The 21,276-nt window shown below is 35.5% G+C and overlaps 1 protein-coding gene across 2 annotated transcripts in view; it reads left to right on the top strand.

The window, feature by feature from the left end:
* The window catches only part of LOC105147902 (hypothetical protein), a 139,378-nt gene that overhangs the window by 53,468 nt on the left and 64,634 nt on the right, over positions 1-21,276 (top strand). Inside the window, exon 2 of one of the 2 annotated variants that reach the window (XM_011059242.2) lies at positions 1,019-1,082. The exons of the other annotated variant lie outside the window; for it this stretch is intronic. The gene's annotated coding sequence lies outside the window, so the exon portion shown is untranslated. The remainder of the gene's footprint in view (positions 1-1,018; positions 1,083-21,276) is intronic. 2 annotated transcript variants of the gene reach the window in all.

Below are 21,276 nucleotides of genomic sequence, written 5' to 3' on the forward strand. Positions count from 1 at the left end.
TATTTTACATTTAGAATAACATATATAACAGCTTTAATGTGCACTGTGAATTAGCGTGCGCATTAGTTCTGCCAATGAAAAACGCTATTCGTATGTCCAACCGAACACGTTATTAAAAGTTATATGCAATCGAGATGATATCATCTTGATATCACTCGGTATATCATTTGAATACTACAGAACACAAAGTGCCTAGAAACTGTGTCCATCATCCATGTTATAACGAAGATTTTTGGAAATAACCTATTCACGAAAGAGATTAAATTCAGCATCTTCTACCGCGCTTTCCTCCTACCTTTTGCACGCAACGCACACGTGGAGTTTTTTTTCTCGCCGAGTACCGCGCGGTATAATTTTAGTTTGAATGAAAAATTATGGACCTAGCAAATTAATGAATGTTAAACACGTCGATGTTGGGTAAACTCGACCAATTTTGCGCCCTCCACCTCTCGTAATTGCGCCGCCGGGAGGACGCGGAAAGTTTAAATCGTCCTGAGAACGGCGGCACGCAACGCATAACGTATAAGAATCGGCGGGCTGCGCGATTACACGGACCCACCTACTGACAGATTGCCTGCGTATCCCGACGCGGGCACCTGCTGTTCCATTTTTCCCGCCGATTCGCGCCGGGAACTATCATTTTCTTAACGATACCGAACGATATGCCGGAGATAGAGATGATCCGTCGAGCATCGATATTTCGAAAACGGCAGACCGTCGCTCGACGGCCAATTCATGAGACAACAGTAGTGCTCTGCCCTGTGATATTATCGGATAAGAGCGGGGTATGCAGAAGAATAGATGGCCAAATAGTAGTTGGGGAAAAATATCAGGGGTTTATCATCTATTAGGGTAACGTTTCAGTTCCGAGTAACGTTTATTTCTAAGCTGAGCATTTATTTCGAGTAAAGAAAGGAACTTTATGTCCTTTCTTTTTTATTACAATTGGTATTATTTTATTAAATTTCCGCAATGTTTTATTTCAAATTTTTGTAATGTATGCATATTTCTGTTTCAGACTTTAACTTTCTGGGTTTGGTTGTCTTGGATACTAATATTCCACTCCGCTTTTCATCGCTTCGGTTCGTAACTAATTTTTTAAATTCTTACGATTATTAATGATAAGTTTATGGTATATTTTTTATCGATGAATATGGAGCGTTTAACCCTTTTTAAGATGTTTTAATTTTACTTTTTCAATAAACAAAACACCATGTGTTTGGATTTAAGAGACATAGTGTTTTATTGAAAAAGTTGAAAACTAAAACATTTTTAAGTGTTTAAAGGGAGACAAAAATAGAACATTTTAGTATCTTAAAATTAAACGTTTCTTTTTTAATGTTATTCTTCATTATCGTCTATTATTACGAATTTTATGATCGTGCATAAAGTCAGCAGAAACTAGAGACGCAAAACGTTTAGAAGTAGGACTCTCTAGATAGTCTAGTATCAAATATTAATATCGATAGATCGACTTCGATGGCGGGCCATAACCGGTAGTCTCAGTAAGCATCGATAGTCAACTCCATGACACATTTTTCCTTCCTATTCTATCGAGTGTCTCCTGCGGGATAGCCGCAAGTTTCTCTCTTTCGTTGAGCTTGATTCCCTTCTAAATAATAATGTCTAGACGTCTTTACGTCGTCTTCGCGCGACGAATAGCTCTCGTGGCGAGAATAAAATTGGTCGTTTACGATAAACCCTGATCTCCCCCTGGGTTCCCCTATATTCTCTTTCTTCCGCGTCATGTATCGCCGTTCTAAGAAACAAGCGATTCGTTATTCCTCTGAATGAAATGCGAGGAGAATTTACGGTTTTGTATGACGACCAAAGCCGATAAAAGCCGGGGGAACGAAAAAAGGGAGAGGGTGGACTTAAGTAGGTGCCCTTTTCGACGAACTGTTTAACACGTAGTCGAATAAGCATTATAACGCGAACAAGGCGGTCAGTACTCGACTGCATGTATATAAGGTGTCTCTAGCATTTTAGTACTATTAAAGCATTCTGAATCATTGATAACAAAATTGGAAATTAAGTTTTTTAAATCTATTTTCAATATTAAAGACAGAATACGAAAGACCAGGATTAACCGAAAAAAATTCAATGAAAAAAACCATGATAAATTTCAGATTTTACTATCCCGGACTTCATCCGATAAAATAAACTGGTCAAAATTATGAAAATGTTTAACATGTTTTTAATATGTAATACTAAAATATATTTACGTACTTTATGCAAAAAAGATATATTTGCTCTAATTAATAAATCGTATTTATCATGCGAAATAGGTGAAAAAAAAACGAAATCAATAATAATAAAATATCGTACAATAAAATCTTTTTTAATTCAAATTAATATTTAAATAACGTTTTTTAAACAAGAACTTTGGAGATAATATATTTTATTGTTTTTAATAGAAAACGTCAATTTTTCGACTTTTCTTAAATACCCGCTTTTAATCTTAAGTATACTCGAAAAATTTTTATTTAAAGTTTAATAAAGAGATTTTTTAAATATTGTATAAAGCAGTATAAAAATAAGAAATAAATGTTATACAGATCATGTTTTCAAAATTCTATGAGTTATCATTTTCTCAATATTCTATGATTTGATAACAAAACTGTTTTTGAATTAAGTTTAAGCAAATTTTATTATAACGAAAATTTTATTCGGAGCTTGTTGAATGTTGATCGAGAAATGGAAATTTGGAAATTGGAAAAATGATGATATCGATAAATGAAGATTTTCCTCTATATTTTCTTTAAAGAAAAAAAATAAATTCTTTAATCAAAAAAGATAGATCGCAGAATGCAAGGTAGAAATACTGATACTATCTTCGCTTCATAAAATTAGATATTTTATTTTACGAGTGATGTCTATTATATATACATTTATAATTCGAATCTTATGTGCATTCTAATGATACAGGTGTTATTAACCATCAGCCATTCGAAACTTTTAAATTTCTTTGAAAGGAGTCACAATCATTCGTCGCTGTCTCTACAATATCTGTTCATCTGATATTCCTCTGTCTTCTCTATCGTCTCATACTTTTTGAGAGGTCTGGAACACCCTATATACATATATATACTATATACCCAGAGCGACGATGTACACGTACAACGTCTGTGCGTAGGGCTTGCCTTCCGTTTTCTGATTGGCCATCGTGACTGCCATCGATTTTTCTCATATGTGTGTATGTATCAAGATATGTAAATATGGCTTATGCCAAGGCATTGTATCATCGTCTTGGTGCATACGAGAAGAGACCGTGAATTAGAGGTGCGGGGGATAACGTGTTCATCGTTCCGACGAAACATATTTGTCCAACGCGGCTCGTTTATATTTAAATGAACGGTTGATTTTATATTGTACCACCTTGCACACCTCTTTCTAGACTTCTCCCAGATGCATCCTGCGGTGCGCTCCCGATATATATCCGATACAAAGAGCGACTACTGGTCCTCGGAATTTTAACGCGGTGAGAGAGAACATTTTCAGTCGCGCGCGAGAATGGACACAGGAGTATTGTAACGCGTTCGAGAGAGCTCTTTTTTGTTAGCTTTTCGATTCACGATAAAACCCGAAGCTCGGGAAGTCGAGCTAAACATTTAAATATTGAACGGTCATTCTACGTGCCCGTTGGGGAGTAACTATTCGCGAGTTATTTTCGAAATTAACTCACGATACGCACATATGAATCTACTTTGGTAATCGATTTCTTTTATTACATTGTAAATAAATTTAGTTTATTATTATTGTAGCGCTTTGAACAGTAATTATCAATTGATTGCCTTAAGCCTAGGTTTTTTGATGAATTGTTAAAAAATTCGATAGATGATAAATTATTGATGAAGGATCATTCTGACATTTAAGAGTTTAACTGATACGAATATGTATTTTAATTTTAATGAAATTTTTAAGCTGGTGGTTTGAAATTTTTCTGTATTTTCTCTTGCACCACTATCTGCGTGGTTCACTATTTTACACCTTTTAGGTGCTTACCACGTAAGTTAGTAAAGGCAAGCTGTGCTTCAATGTGAGGAAGAAGGTAATTAAAAACGAGTGTGAAGACCGAGGGTTGATATAGGTATTAAAAAACGACTTTTACGCCATGTCAAAGAATTGCCGGTCTAAAGAAAACTTTTGAATTAACGTGTAACTTTTCGAGCGTGTTAACGCGGTATTGTACGTGCGAATACAATCGCGTCGCGGATGAAACCGACGAGGATTGATTTATCGACGACATTACAATTCGAGAAATTATTTGACTCAAGCGTATGCAGGAGGTGTTGGTTCGTGGAAGTTGCGTGTCGAGATAGATGGGGAATTTATCAGAAGATTCAATTGTAGGAGGTGGATGTCGTTGATCAGGCTATCAATTTTAAACGCAATCCGCGTAGCGCGATATACATTTCGAGAAATCGAATTCGAAACTGCCGACTTTAACCCAATATTTACACCGCCGTCCATTTATTATCGTCTCTTTAAATTGCGCATCCATTATAAATTCTTCTATGGCAATATTTCCGGTATATTTTTCGAGCTAATATCGCTGTTTGAGGAATGTTGTTTTAATCGTGCGATATGACATAGTAAAAATCTTTCAACTTGATTAAACATCACAGTTTATCGATATAAAATTGTAATAATATACACACACGCACACGCACACGCACACGCACACACAATGTATGTATATACAATTGAAAATGCGCAAAACAATATGTTAATGCGAACGAAATAATTATAAATTAAAGTTGAAATATTTATATAATTAAAATTATTATTATATAATTACAGACATGGATTATAGAGTAGAAAGAAAATGTTGTTGTATTTGTGCGATATAACATATTAAAAATCTTTCAGCTCAATCAAAAATTACAGTTCCCCGATGTAAAATTATAATATGTTATAATGTATGATATGTTATATAATTGCAAATGTGCAAAACAATATGGTAATGCGAACAAAATGATTATAAATTAAAGTTGAAATAATTATAAATTATAAAGTTGAAATGTTTATATAATTAAAATTATCGCTATTTTAATTATAGACATAGATTATAGAAAACAAAGATAAGATTAAAGAATGAAGATTCTTTCTATGAAAGCAAGTGAAATCGAGTTCATTTACATATTATAAAGAAAGTATGAAAATGTGATGGATATCTTTGGCACTCGTATTGAATATCTAGTCTATAATTCATGAGAATCCTCGGTAAATGTCCAATGAGCTCGCCGAAAATCCATACATTAATCAGTTTACAGTAAAACAAGTGGCGCATTTTACGTTTGCAAAAATTAATGTTTTATTTCTCCTTTATTTTGCGTAGCCCCATTTTTTTATGCGTCATAAATACTCATGAACACGTTGCTTTCTTCGTAATTGCGGAGGTGGTTAATGCAATGTTTATCGTCATCTCGGAAATTAATTAGCCTTTGAAGTTGAAGATGGCACACCCTTACATTATCAAATCAATCATAGTCCATTACCTCGATGGCGTAATAGTTATTGCATATAATTATAATACACGATGCGACGTTCGTTGTTATTGCATTCATTAAGAGGTTTTCATAATTTTCTTTGCGAAACGTTATTTGTTGATAATCAAGCTGTTTGTCCAGCACTTTGGACTGTTTTTTGTAAACAAGTATATTTAAAAAAATGTCACACAATAAAAAAGTTCTCCTTTGACAATTTTGTAATTGACGTTTTTTTTTTTGGAAGACATTTAAAGATATAATTGCAATAACATTTAACGTAAGATTTTGAAATATGATAACTTGAATTGTGTACGCTTAAAAATAAATAACAAATACTTCATTTTTATTATTTTTTAATGTTTTATTTTGTTAGTTTTATTTTAACAGAATTTCTAAATTAAAATTTAATCCACTTAATTTTGGGATTGATTATACAATCATTTCATCGCTAAAAAGTTATATAGATATTAAAATTTTAAAATTATTAAAATGATTGCTGACATGCATTATAATATGCATTATAATATATATTTATGTATAATATATATTCCGTTAACAGTAGTACTATAAGAGGAAATATGATAATATATACGGTTGTGTATTATTCGTTGAATAATGTGAGGGGGACGTGCATTTCTATGCTTGGATAATTGAATAATATATTCGCGTAGGTTCCTTTTTTCTCAAAGTTAGAGTTGGTGGCTATTCGATGCTTTTCATTCCCAATTTTTTTGGCAAAAATGATATCTTGCCAACGATTACTCATCTCCTTCTCTCTAGAAGTCATTCTCGAATCGCGACAAAACATACATCCCGCTGCGAATGTATATGTTTCACCCAACAACGGCTTCTTCGATTATGTAAACGGTGCGATAAATTACGCAGGGTGTCTGTCGTCTCAACATGACGCGACGAGAAACGAGATAGATACGCGATTAGCTTCCTTGGCTCTTCGCAAGTCTCTCCGCGAATCCCGGAGGGATTTTACGCCTGCATCGTGTTCGCCTACATGCAATTGAATGCTATTAATTAAAATAAATCTCAGTCGAACCTCTCGAAATACATGATTTACAAATAGTCTTTCGACTTTTAATCTTTTAATCTCAAAAATTTTCAGCGTTAACTTAAAAATAATTTTCTGTTTTTATCTATCAAAGCGAGAGTAGAATAAAAAGAACAATTGGAAATAGAACCATGAAAAAATTTCTTACTAAAAATTTTTTTAATAAAAAGGATATTACAAAATTTCAAACATTTCTTACGTAAAAAGCATGCAAAACTCAATTTTGCAACAAATTTGTTGCAAACAAATTATTAATATGTTGACTGTAGAAGGAAACTGATAAACGTCAATCGATTCTACAGAAAAAATTACAAAAGAAAGGCAAATAACTTTTTGTAATTTTTTTGCTAACTTTATTGATTCAGTCATAAACAGGAACGAGTTTTAATAATCCGTAATGTTTATTTTTTGCATAAACGGAGAACGAGCTGAGAAAAAGTTATATACGTGTTTCTGTGGTATATTCTGTTCAACATTTCTCGTAGGATCGATTAACGTAATCAGTTTCTCTCTACAGTCAACATTTGTAATAATTTGTTTATAACAGTTATTTGCAAAATAGATTTTTGTTATATCCTTTTTATGTCAGAAGTATTTTTTATGCTTCACTTCTATTTTCAATAGACGTCTTTTTATTAATCCTGCTGATCGAACCATGGGCATTAATGAGATAGTAATTAATTAAACAATAAAATTATTTCATGGAACTGTTATTATAAGAAAAAAATTTTATATATAAAAGAAAGAACAGACTTTATGAGTACACTAATTGTGATGATCAATGTTCAGTATAATTACTTTCCAATTTCTTGTTTAAAGGGCTTAGAATATACTTGAAATTGAAAAATTAAATTTAGCGTTTTAGCGTCAATTTTTTAGAAATATGTTTATTGTTTACTGAATTTCAGTGACTGAAAAGTCAGTTATTAATGTTGCAATTAGTTTCGAAAGTTCTTCTATTTTAAGTGGATAAACAGTAAGCAAAGGGCAAACAACGCTAATCGCTCTTCTTACGTAGAGCATCCAGCGCGTTTATTCCAAGAGACAACGACTATGAGACAAGAGGGTGACGCATGGAGCCGGGCATTGTTCTACCTACTCGAGGTCCGACGACACATTTAAGATGACTAAGCTGGTGCTGCGCATCCATACACTTTCACCTGTAGGTCTTCTTTATATTCAGAGAAGAGAGCGGACCAAAAAGGAGCGAGGAAAGGGACGGGGGAATCCGGATAATCTAAAAAATACATTGGGTATGCATTAGGAACTTCATGGGCACTGACATACCTAGTAACGTTATCTTCTTCCTTACAAATCTTCAAACGACTTGGCGACTGTAGAATTATTTCGAATTATTGCTTTAAATATTACTGAAAGATACATAAAAATTCTAGAGAGTCTTCAAAATCTTATGAGAGATCTATTAATAAATATAAGGCTTGGAATCTCTTTGAAAATCTTACTAATTTTGAAACATTAAAATCTCTTATAAAAGTATTTATCACAGAACACAACTCGACATATATAATAATATTATTCAAATTAATCGTATAACACAAAATAAGTTAAATAGTTTCGGCATCCCGTGATTAATCAACCATTAATAAACGCCATCGTTATTATATAAATACATCCAAGGAAATTTATTATCGTTTCAATCAAGTATAAGTTAGAATATAAACATTCAATAAAGACGAATGAAAGTAAAAATTCTGAACGGTAATTCATGCATTATAATTTAACAAAGTAAATTGTATTTAAATCCTTCGTACATAATTTAACAAGACGTTCGGACATTTTAGCTCGATTCAAGCCGTATCCAAATCAGCGATATCCAAAATTCAAACATAATTGATTGTTTAAATTTTGGATATCGCTAATGATGGCTTGTATTGAGCCGAAACGTTCGAATGTCTTGTTAAATTATATAAGAAGGATTTAAATACAATTTGCCTTGTTAAATTATAACGCACGAATTATGGCGCAGAATTTTTATTCTCAATCGCTCTTATTAAATATTCACTTGTTAAAATTTCGAGAGTCCGATTGATCTCTATTATTTTTTGTCATTAGAATATATATAAATATACGTGAAAATAAAATTGTTCCATAATATTCAAATCCTCCACAAATTGACAGTATGTCTGTATGAATAATTCAATATATGTGCAGTCGAAATTATTTAATATTTATCTCATTGTCTAAAAACCGATTTTTGGAATATTTAACAAAAAACTGCATTGAAAATATAAAGCCGTTGAAATATCCCATGCATTTATACAAAAATTTAATTTTAATTCGAATTTTGCATATTATCGTGTATCCCATTAACTTCTGCAGGAGTTGAATATATTAACGTTTCAAAGCTTTTCAAGAATTCTTATCTATGACTAATATCCGGAATGATTCGTCGTATTTACGAGACGACTTAAGACGCTCGTTAGCTCATCGTAGTGCATACCGCATACGTAGAAACGACGAGCAAGAAGAAGCCAGCGGAGCCAGTCGTAGGTATAGCACCGCGAATGGGTCTTTAATTCGTGTCGAGGGACCATCGAAGTCTCGTTCCGACGACCGGACGTCTTTTCTCCTAGCTCGAGGGACCGCGAGCAAGAAACGCTTGCACCGGCTGGAGCAGCACTGAGTGAGCGAGCGAGCGATCGTGATATAGCAAATGTTTGAAATGACTTCTAACAAGGGAAGGATCCCGACGGGTTATATACACACGCGGATGCGGTATCTTCTCACATATATGCACATACGTGCACATATATGTACATATGGGCACCTGTGTGCACGCTGGGTACCTTGATTGAGGGACGATGCAAAGGTCCGAAAGGCCAGCGAAAGAACCAGGCGTGAGGAGCGAGAGAGACAGAGTTAGACAGGTAGATAGGTAGATAGGTAGATAGGTAGATGGACAGACAGATAGTAATAGAAGGAAAGAGAAAGATGGGAAAGGAATAAAAGAATGAAGACCGGTAGATACGTTAGCTTTTAATTGCTCTCTTTGATTCTATTTCCTTTTTGTGATTGAATGGTCCACTCGAGGATCTACCACGGACTTTGATGGTCACGTATCGTGATTAGTGTCAAGTGGTTCCTGGCACTCATTCTGTAAAGTCGCGTTTTCGGGAACGTTAAATGGATGGACGAATGGATGGATGGATGGATGGATGGATGGATGGATGGATGGATGGATGGACGGTTGGTTGAGCTGGCAGCGCGGCAGTATTAAAAATCCTGTCGCTGGGCTTTAAAGCAAAAGCGCGACGATTTTCGCATGAGCGAGCGATTCGCGTCTTATGAGCGAGCCATGTCAAAGTTCAGAAAATTCTCGATATTTCTCCCTTTGAATCTGTGAGAACGGATAAAATCGTTTCGTTATATATGACCTGGTATACTTTCACATGCAGTCGTGGTCGTAGTGAAAAATCAGGAACATTATTCCTTTAGTTATTTTTGTTCTCTATTAAAGTTGCGGTAATGGCACAGTGACGAACAAGATCTCGGCATTTTTATTCAGTAATATTTTTATTTGTAAATTTATACGACATGTGTAGTGACATAATAGCGGTACTGTACATAAATTTGATACGTAAATTCATATGTATTAATGCATAGATGCGTAGAATTTCAAGAATAACGCACGACTCCATCTCTGTAAAGGGAAAAAGAATTTCTCATTGGTGAAACTATCGATTTTGCAATAAGCTATAAAGTATTCTGCGACATTACATAAAACTCTAGTTACATAAATTTTTTAGAAAACTACTGCGTGCAAGCTCAAGGTAGGTACAGCAATTTTTTCAAAGAAATGACGATCCTAATCACATCACCGAATGCAAATCTTAAGTGATAGGCGGAAATATTTAATAAAGAATTACGCTCGGTGAATGTGCACAAAGCGGACGGTATCCTGACCTCCTTAAATTACGCCTGATGCTGATACGGGCTTTTTCCCGTTCTCTGTGACTTCATTAAATTTTGCAGTCGCGGTAAAATGCACGGTACGCTTCTCTCTCTTTCTCTTTCTCTCGAAATGGTTCTGTCTGGTATGAGCAAAAGAGGGAAAGGTCGCGCTTGCTGAAGAAGTATTCGAGGAGGACGAAAGTAGGAAACGAATTACGACGAAGTGGCACTACGTCGAATTGATGCGGGATGAGAGAAAACGTAATTATATGCGCAGCGTAGTCGACTCGCGTAGTTATCGGAACAGAGTATCTCTCTCTTTCTCTCTCTCACTCATTCACTCACTCTATCTTCGCTTTTCTCTTAGTACACCCAAGTTCTGTATTATCTTGAGTCTAATCAATCGTTAACGCGGATAAACTACCGTTTGCGATTACGCTCGGCGGCGCGATTCGTCAATGAAAACTTTCTGGAGCTCGATTCCTTATATTCTCTCCATTCCGTTGGGGTTTCTTTAAATTTCACGACAAATCGTGACTATCTCATCTCCGGAAGAATCTCTCGGAAAGTGTTGGCTAAGGCACCGGCGCCGACACAACTGTCTGCGGAGTTAAAATTTGAGAAACAAAAAGTCTTGAACACTCGATAATTTAAAATCTTCGCCGGAATTAGGGTGGATTATACTAGTAATTTGTAAGATATACTTTAGGTAAGCTTTTACATTTTAAATGGAACTTACAAATTACTGATTTAATCTCCACGTTAGTAGTGAACGCCTCGAGTTATCGCGCATTCGAAATTTGTCACCTCTAAAATTTTAGTATTCCCAACTCAGATCTCTTATAGTAAAGAAAAGATATTACATGTATATATAGATTTAAAAATTGTTTTTAATTCTCCGGAACTAACGATAGTTTAGTTTGGATTACATTTTTTATGTTACATCTGCAAATAAAGGGATCTGTGACTCTTAACGACTGTAACATTACAGTCATTAAGAGTTATATTAAGAGTTACAGAATAGTCCCCTAAAATTATCATTATTAAAATAAATTTAGTGTGTTCACATATTGTTGAAAGAAATGTGTCGAATTTAACATAAATCACATTCCAAACAGTCTACTCAACTTTTTGGGTTAGTTTAACACAAGAGATGAATGCCTTAGAAAATTACTCAAATATTATATAAAAGAATAAATACAAAAAAGATAATATATTGACACAGTTTGTAAATAAACCGTGAAAGCATATTTTTTTCTGTAAAATTAACATTTATGATTAATTTATGTTAAATTAACTCATATTTTATTCATTCATCCTAGAATTTACGTTTTAAAATACATTATTTTTATGTTACTTATTACTTATTCATAAAAAAAATATATTATTCTGACATGAAAAAACGTTGAATAGCAATTTAACACAAAATCCTTAAATAACATAATCATATTACGTTAAATTAATACATGTTAATTTAATCACATTAAGTTAAATTAACTCGAATGTGTTAAAACATTCAACACAAACGATTAACAAGAACATGAGTGGAACCATTTCCAACACAAATACAAGGTTTTTTTTATCGTGCACGCACATTTTCTTTTTTTATTCGAGTTATGTTATTTTAGTTCTTTAGTATTTTTTAGTCAAATTAAATAAATTTTTTAAAGCACAGATTTTTGTACAACGAGTAATGCATAAAGGAGTAAATCAATCAGAGTCCTTCATTTCCATACTTATTTCTCGCTGCGGATCTTGTATAGTGCATAAAGTATAATGGATAACGTGTCGAAAAATTCGTAAGGATGAATTTTTATGCGTTATACATAATGCTGGCATAAGCTTTATGTAGTAGATGGTAGACAATAAACAGTTTCATGTTCTAGATCGACACGTGTATAGAGTTGCATCAGAAGAATCGCCGAGTGCGGATAATAAATTTTTAAAAGCTTCTAAAGAAACTAACCGTCTTTTGTAAAACAACTTGGAAGTGAGAATACAATAAAGCTTCAGGAACAAGTTTGTGCGTTATACCAATGCGCTCGTCTTATGATGCTTTATGCAAAAGTTTGTGCTTCGATCTTGATAGATTCAGAATCAATAACAGTGTTACAAATTATGACATCCATAGGATTAATTATAACAAAAAAGAAAATAATTCACATGCTTTTGCATTATTGATTGATTTTTCATCTATTATTAAAATAATTTTGCTTAATCTTCTATTTTAAAATGCCGATTATCCCTTTTAATGCAAGTCTGACGTTGGAAAATTGAATTTAGCGCTGAATTTTTGTCGCTCTTGTTTAATTTTAGCGAATGCCACATCGATCCTTTCATTAGATTCTGTCGTATATTCACTCTCGTTTGTTATATTCTTTTTCTCTCTTTTTTTTTTTTTTCCAAAGCTTTACAATTTAACGGGAACAGAAATTTAACGGAGAAGAATATGACAGTATCGAAGGGATGTCAGAAGATTAAAGAATTGTTCTTCAGAATTTATGTCAGACTCATTATTGACGAGAACAGTGGAGTTTAAAAATGTTTAATAAAGCGAACGTACTTTTGTTTTTTTTTTATCATAATTTTTTAATAAAACAGAGATAATACTTTTACTCTTATTTTTATTCATAGAACATATTGGTACAATATGATTCTGGGACATCTTGGCTATATCACATATTACTAAATGGATATTACTACCTCTAATACCAGCATAACAAAATGTCAAAAATGTTGAATTGTTCGATTCGCATTGGAATTCTATGAATCCGATGGATTTATGCTGGATGAGGTTCGGTCACTCTTGAATACACAATTTCAAAATTCCGTTCACACCGAGTTCGTTCACACGGGTCTACTCGCTCGCGCTGCATAAACGCACCTCTGCGCTATGCGGAATACGCGAAGAATGAAGTGAAACGTAATCGCACGCTTCGATGCTCGCGGGAAGATTGCTTCGGCGAGAGACAGAGATAGATAGGGAAAATGCCGGTCGCGGGTTATACGGTTGCGCTTGTAGAGAGCATTACATCGTAATGCAAAATTAACGAGAGAGATTAAGTGGCCGCAAGTGAAGCGAAACGTTGTTTCCACAAACGAGAAGATATACGAGAGAGAGAGAGCTTCGATTTACTAATATCTCGAGATATCAGGTCGTTTACCTCCGCACGACATTCGTCAAATCCGACGGGGACGTCACAAATTGGAGCTGGAATAGACATGGACGAATGAACGGCGCGGAAGCGGTGGAATCGATGAAAATACGAGTGAGAATGTAGGATTGCAGGATGAAGGCGAAAGATCCCTACGAAGCGGGATAGTAAGAGAATTTCAGGAATTTACCGTGCAACCCGAACTTTCCATAAATTATACTTTCAGATCGATCTTTTCCGCGTATCGAACGAGGATTGAAGGCCGCACATCAATTACTCGTATTCTTTTCCCATTGAAAATTACGACGAGCTCGAAAGAGAAACGCGCCGGCCGAACCTCTAGTAGTCGCCTTTGGATCACGCGCCGGATTTAATCGTCAATATCGCTGTAAAATGTCGCTGTTTGCTAAACCGCTGTAACCGTGACTGTTACACTTGCGGTAATTTACCAATTTATTTATGCCAAAGCCAACTACAATTCCAATAATTTATCGATACCAGGTGTCTGCACCGCTCGATAAATCTTTCCGACTGCCAATACGCACGATTTTCGCGCTACGGCAAAATGAAATGCAAGAATCATCGTGTCTAAATCAAGAGGGTATACGAAACTCTCCCATACGTTTCTGCCCGTACATGTCGTATATTTCACGTCGACGCCTTGAAAATCCTTTTCCGACTATTTCGTTTGATATCGCGAATCGTATAGTACATGGCTCTCCAGCAAATTTGCCGAGCTTGAAAAGATAGCCGCAAGATCGTGATGTCGATTTTACAAAGCGTCACAAATCAGTAGGCAAGTGATGGAAATTGCAACGACAATTCGCTGAAGTATGCTTCATATCTCCTTAATCTCTCGGAAAAGTTTATAAATTTTTTACAGTTACTGTGAAAAAAATATTTTAAATTTAAATTTGAATAGTGCCACTTAAGTATTTATTAAATATAAAGATATATTATTAAAATTTAGTATTTTTTCAGGGTATCACAATTTCATTTTTTGGCATTTTCTACCGACAAATTGAGATGAATTGATAGCCTTTTATGAGAGATAGAAATTAATTACAAATCGTATTAGAGATGCATTTGAAATGTCAGAATTTGAGGTTCGCGTAAAGTTCTTGTAAAGTAAACGTAAAACGCAAATTATGACTTTAGACCTTCGAGAGTTCTTCAAGAAAGTTTCTCCAAGTGACGGCGAATATTGTGAGTAATTACGAAATTCGATTAATGTTATTTTATGATGTCACAGTCGAGCACGACGTTGCGGGAACATCCTCTGTAATATCAGTTAGAAATCCAGGGAGAAGAGTTGTGGAAATTAACATAAAGAAAATAAAGATCAGAATGCAAATTTCATTTCAGAGATATGAAACAATCGTGTAAATAATTAATGAAATTTTATTTAAGTACTATATATTAATTACTCGATTTATCATACGTTTGAATAATGCAGGCCTCTGGCAAAAAAACGAAGAGAGAGATTCGTTGTTTCGTCGGTTTAGAAAAATGACGAGGAACGTAATCATATGGTTGTGCGAAGGTTACAAAGCGGAAGGAAAGGGTCAATCCGCCGCGCCGCGTTTTCTTCATCAGCAACTTCAACGTTAATGCACCGAAGATATACGCGAATGAGGATCGGTAGCGTGCAACATAAATCTCCCATGTAAATACACATGACTGAGTTAGTTGCCCAGCCGAATGAACGGCCAGGTTCGAAGAGGGTGTCTCGGATTTTCACACGGCCGGTATATTTCGCATTTACCCGTGCCACCCAGTAGTTTTTTCAACCCCCATTTCGTACGCATAATGATTATGTACGCGGCGGATACTAAAATGCCATAATGAAGCGTAGAAAAGATCGTGAACCTTCCGTTGTCGAGAAACGGTCACTAGGTCAGTCCCGATAGTTTAGACATGACGGCGTGAAATATCACGTCGGCCACGGTAATTTTTAAAGGCTCTCAGAGAAACTGAAACAGCATATTGGCACAAAGGGGAGCAAGAAGGATCAAAAATGGGTCTGTGTGCCAAATGGGGCGATTATGTCTTTCCTTTCGGCACATAGACCTATATTTTTTCCTCCTTTTTTCCGAAGAAAAAGGAAGAAAGCGTGCTAGAAGACCATAAGAACACACACGGTGTCTCGAAATTGATGATAAATGGATATACGGTTATTTCCTGTGAAATTTTGACCAAAAAGTCCTTTTTTTTTTTTTTTTAGCGAAACTGCAATAATTCGAATGCATTGAAAACGAAACTATTAGGCCGTTGAAAACGAAAATTGAATTTTATTATAGAACAACTTCATATATCTTTATAAGGCCCGATTTTTTTCTGGTTAACTGACAGTTTAGACTTAACCTTATTTAACTTGATCAAAATTAATGATGAAAATTGATGATAAAAATGGTGTTTTTCTAACACAGTTAATCACTAAACTGTGATGCGATCACTTTATAAAAGTTACAAAACGTACTGTTACAAAACCATCATTTTAATTAACCGTATCTAGAAAAATATTACTTTTACATTATTATTATTATAGATAAAATCACAAGTTAATATCAGGAAATAAAATTGAGTCAAACTATTTTAAAAGATATACGTACTTCTAATCCTGTAAATGTAAAATTTGTGATATCATTTGCGATATTGCTTTTAACGCTCCGCACTTTAATCCTCTGATTAATTCTCCGTTTTGATCGATTTCCATTTCAATCCTCCATCTCAGTATTCCGCCTCGCTCCCTAATGACTCGCAGAATCATTATTTTTCCGGTATATTACGTCGTGTCGGACGAATAGACTTCAGCTCTTCAATCTCTTCGAAATCCTCGAAATCGTACAGCTCAAGCGAGACGACGTCCATCAAACGATGGCATTCACGCGCATTTGTCGCGAGACAATTCGGTCAGGCAAATTACGTTGTTAAATCGTTTCGGCGGTTAACCGAGCGGACCGGCCAACTGATCGAAAGGGCGGAGTGCACAGGAGAGAGAGAGGTCGAATTAAGGAAATTTAGTGGCTGCCAACTTTATTAGGCGCGATCATATTAGGCAGTGTGCCGGTCGGCTCAGCAGTGATTTATTCAGTCACTTCTCTCTCTCTCTCTCTCTCTCTCACCCGCGCCAGTTATATATACATATCGCGTGGACACGATGTATGCGCGGTACCGTACGTGCCATATGGCGAGGAACGCGGTAAATCATTCCTCGTTAACCGTGCGCAGGTCCTAAGCTTGTTATAAAGCGAAGTTCAAACTTTTTAAGTATGCAAAATCGTAGGCGAGCAAAAAGGCGTCTCGTCGCATCGCAACGCATCGTCCGTGCTACCGATATAACTACGGCGGCGTTAAGACGCCTCTCCTACGACGATCGGCTGCTTCTTCCTTCTCTTCTTGCGGGCTTCACGAACGATACTTTGTCAAGAACACTTTTCAGCTTCTTATTAGTCGTTCGCAAACTCTCCGCGTTACTTACGGATGTGCGTGCTAATGACGTGCCCGGTAATTCGTACCCTACCGTCTGTTCGCGCCGACGTTACTTTCGTGTAGTCTCTCTCTCTCTCTCTCTCTCTCTCTCTCTCTCTCTCTCTCTCTCTCTCTCTGTCTCTGTTGCTCTCTGTGCGCTACGAGAACAAAAGTATTTTCTGTCTGGTCGTCTAGTGATATTCTATACGCTTTGTTTTCGTTCTGAATTATTTAACACAGAAAAGCAGGAAAAATAAAGAGAATAAAGAGAAAAGAGAGTATCATTTGCGAATAAACGTAAACATCAAGAAACATTTTTTTAATCTGTGATATTTAAATAGCTAGAAGTATTGTGATAGTTAAAAATACTATATTTTATGATAAAGTTTAAAAAAATGATACAATGGTTACTGATATAACGTAAATAGTAATCACATTTCGCGATGTGTTATCTAACAAAGTAAAGGTGAAATAAGGTTTGCATGAAAGCACTGTCAGTATAACGCCAAAATATTTTTGGCACGTTACCAGAAAAGGGATTTCCAACGTTTACTAACGCGATTTACTATTGCATTGCATTGTAAATGCTGTGGAATTTCTGTTATATGTTTACGCATCGATAGCATGAATTTTTATATGAGAAAACAAACGTTTTCCTCTTCCCGTCTTCAATTCCATCCACGTATTTGATTATCGACTTGTCTCTCTCTCTTCAAATGCAATAACGGATGTATTTGTCTCAATGTTCCGCAGAGACAGGCTCGCTGAAAAGCCGGATCGTTCTCCCAGTATTTCCCAAACCGATGAATTCAACAGTCGTTAAATCCGCTGCTGTATTTTTGATACATTGGATCATATGACTCAGCGGTTAAATCGATCAGAAAATCTCATATAGTTTTCAACATCTGTAAACAAGAAAGATAATAAGCAAGGCAATTAAAATATTTTAACAAAGAACTTATACGAAACTATTAAATAATTGAATGAGAATATTTTAAGTCATGGTTCATAAAATTGCTAAATCATATATTTTTCGCATTACGTTATCATTATTATATAGAGAATATCTAATATATTTCTAATTATTAATCGTGACGTCATTGATAAAATTAAAAATAAATTTGTTTTTTTTACTGTATGCGTATATCTTCTTCAACTCCCGTTTCTTATCTATCTCTTCCGTAATTATCAATAAATGAGTAAAATATCGATATCATCCTCCTTCACTATTATACGTCTGTACTGGCAAGTTAATTGGTGAGAAGCGGCGCCGACGAGATTCCACGATATTTTCGTCATTCTCACTGATTCATCGTTCTTTCTTCCATCGACTCACGCTTTACGGAACAGAAGAATCAGAAGAGATATCCCCCGTAGATTTGCGCGCGCGCAGAAGGATGGTACGGCATCCATAATGAGCGGCAGAAGGGAGAGAACATCGATTGCAAATCTCAATGTTGAATAATCGAGATCTTTCTCGCTTGCGTCTCCTCCTTCTCGTCGTATCTCCTCCAGTCGATATCCACCTGCTGGACAGCATACCATGGTCTATCGCCTGTAGGCTGTTCGTTTTTAGTATCGGCCAAAGAGCGTCTGCACACGAAGATTTACGATTTTATATACATCCGCTTGCGATGTAAAATCGCAAACTTTTCCGTTCGTTTAAGTTAAAAACATGTACTTATCGACCCTGGTTTTCCTTTCTTCTGATAACTTCATCCGGTTCATTTCGGAAAATATTACAGAAATACATGTTTAAATTGTAATAGCAAAAGATATCCTTCAACAGAATTGAGAATTTCGATGATGAATTTTTCAACATTAATTTGTTTCTTGGCAAAAATTATTCTTTTATCTCTTTCTTCGCAATATTTTAATTTTTAATATTGTGATAAATTATATTTTGGATCATAATTTTTTTTAAATAAAATACTTTGAAATGACGAATGAAATAAAAGTTTTTCTCGTGAGAAAGTACAAAATAAATTTGAAATAAAATCTTTTCGTATTTTTTCGCTTGCAATTAGTTCTCTAGAAAAATAATGTTTTGAACTGAAAAATTAATAATATACTTTCCTTTGTAAACTATTCGATTAATATTCTTGAAAAGAAAGTTTTTTATATAAAAAAGTTTCTTATATAAGAAACTTTATTCAACATTCTTCAATCATTTTTGCACAATCTTTACGAATAACCAAAAAGATTGCAAAAGATTAGAAAAAGATTAGAAAAGACTTTGCCGATGACAATAGAGAATAATGCCCTATCCTTTGTATAATATTCCTTTAGACTTCAACATGATTAAGAGAAAAATGAGAGATGTAAGCAGATCATTTGTAAAATACAAAAGGGGGGCTGTCGCAACTTCTTTTTGCCTATTTGCTTAGGAAATCTCCATGAAATCGTAACTCCCACAAGAAAAGAGAAAACTAGTGTATCTCGCGTCGCTTAACGGGCATTTACGTTTAGAATTTACCGAGACACCCTGTATAGTTCCCTTAGAGCGCGCACAAAGAACCGTGACGGATCAAAAAGGAGCGTGTCAATTTGGAAGACGGACTCTTCTTTTCCGGTGCCCGGCATCGTCTCGCGCGGTTGTTGCGCGAGCACTGTAATTATTATGACTCCCGTACAACAGAGAATTCAGTCTCTTCCTTCTCCTCTCTCTCTCTCTCTCTCTCTCTCTCGCTCGCTGTACCTTTGTACAGCTAATTATCATTCGTGCACGACACTTGACTCTACGATCTCGCCTCGACACTAACGAGTCGCGTTCTCCGCCGTAAATGGGAACGCGTTCTCCTTGCGTGTATCAAAGCGTTCCGCTGCAATTATCGAGATCATCCGTCGTCGACTAATCATCAACAGTAGCAGGGTCACCGATACCAGTAATCGGAGGAATAATTTGCCATGCCATAAATCGAGACGTACCTCTGTCTACCGTTGCATCTTCGATCGGGTGTTCAACCGCAATCCTTCTCTAGGTAGCGATTATTCGGGTAACGTTCATACCTTACGTCTCTTTGACGTAAAAGGATAAGATGTTTCTCCATAATACGCTTATCAGTCTTCTGGAAAACTGCAAACGTCGGGAAAACTCGGAGACTTTCTCTTTAACGATTCTAAAGATATTAGAAAATTTGATTAAACTACTGAAAATTTTCTTATTGTTCTTTTGTTTTTTCCTTTTGTTATCAGATATTTTATTGTCAATTCTAGTTATTAAATTCTTTTCGTGATTTGCATTAAAAGATGTAGCTTATTTGCTTCTATTATGTAGGCACACACGTTCTTAAGAAAGTTTTAAACGTATTTATTTCCTTTTTAAGCTGTGACAGTTATTGATGAGTTAAAGGATCGTTCCACTTAAAATCTAAATTAACGTCGCTGCTGGAATTGTGGAGAAAGTCATCTTCGCTCTTAGGTAGACTGTGAAGGGTAAGGGTCGCCAAGAATTTCCTCGACTTCCTCGCTTTTCGTCAAAAGAAAGTCTGTACGAAATTGTGGAACAATCTGAGGTAGAAACTTTTGCATCTTCAGCATCCGCTCTTTTTTTTTCCCTGTGTGTTTTTATGCAGCACGCGCGATCGATGGACGAAAAGTTTTTCTCTATGAGCAGTTAAGAGCGGGGCGCATAATTTATCCAAAGCGATAAGCTTCGCTGCTCGACCGCGCATTATCATACAGCCTTGTTACGTATGCGGAAGAATATTGCATGAAACATTCATAGATATATATATATATATATATATATATATATATATATATATATATATATGCGAATAAACAAGCTTTTTTCCCCGCGGCTTCGCGAACAAGCGAGCTGACGAACGGACGAATCGCGCTACTCCACGAAAAACCGTAGCCGGTCGCCTCGTGCCGACGCTTATTTTTCCACCAGAAAATGTATAAAGAGTTTTAGCGCGCATGATCAAAGCCGGCGGGGAAAAAGCAACCTGGAAAATACACTTTTTTAATTAAATTGCGTCGGAGCCCTTTTGAGGAAGTTAGGAGTCTCGATGGTCTTACCCTCTATCTCTCTTTCTCTCTCTCTACTTGTCTAGTTTTATTTACCTGTATAGATCCAACGCACTCATGGTGCGACGGACGGTACAGTAAATTAAATGCGCACGTTAAAGCCCAAAAAACCGAGACAGTGGCGGATAGTCAATAGCGTTCAAAGAGA

The sequence above is a fragment of the Acromyrmex echinatior genome, chromosome 5, assembly GCF_024713525.1.
Source record: "Acromyrmex echinatior isolate Ae372 chromosome 5, ASM2471352v2, whole genome shotgun sequence".
In the NCBI taxonomy this organism is placed as follows: domain Eukaryota; kingdom Metazoa; phylum Arthropoda; class Insecta; order Hymenoptera; family Formicidae; genus Acromyrmex; species Acromyrmex echinatior.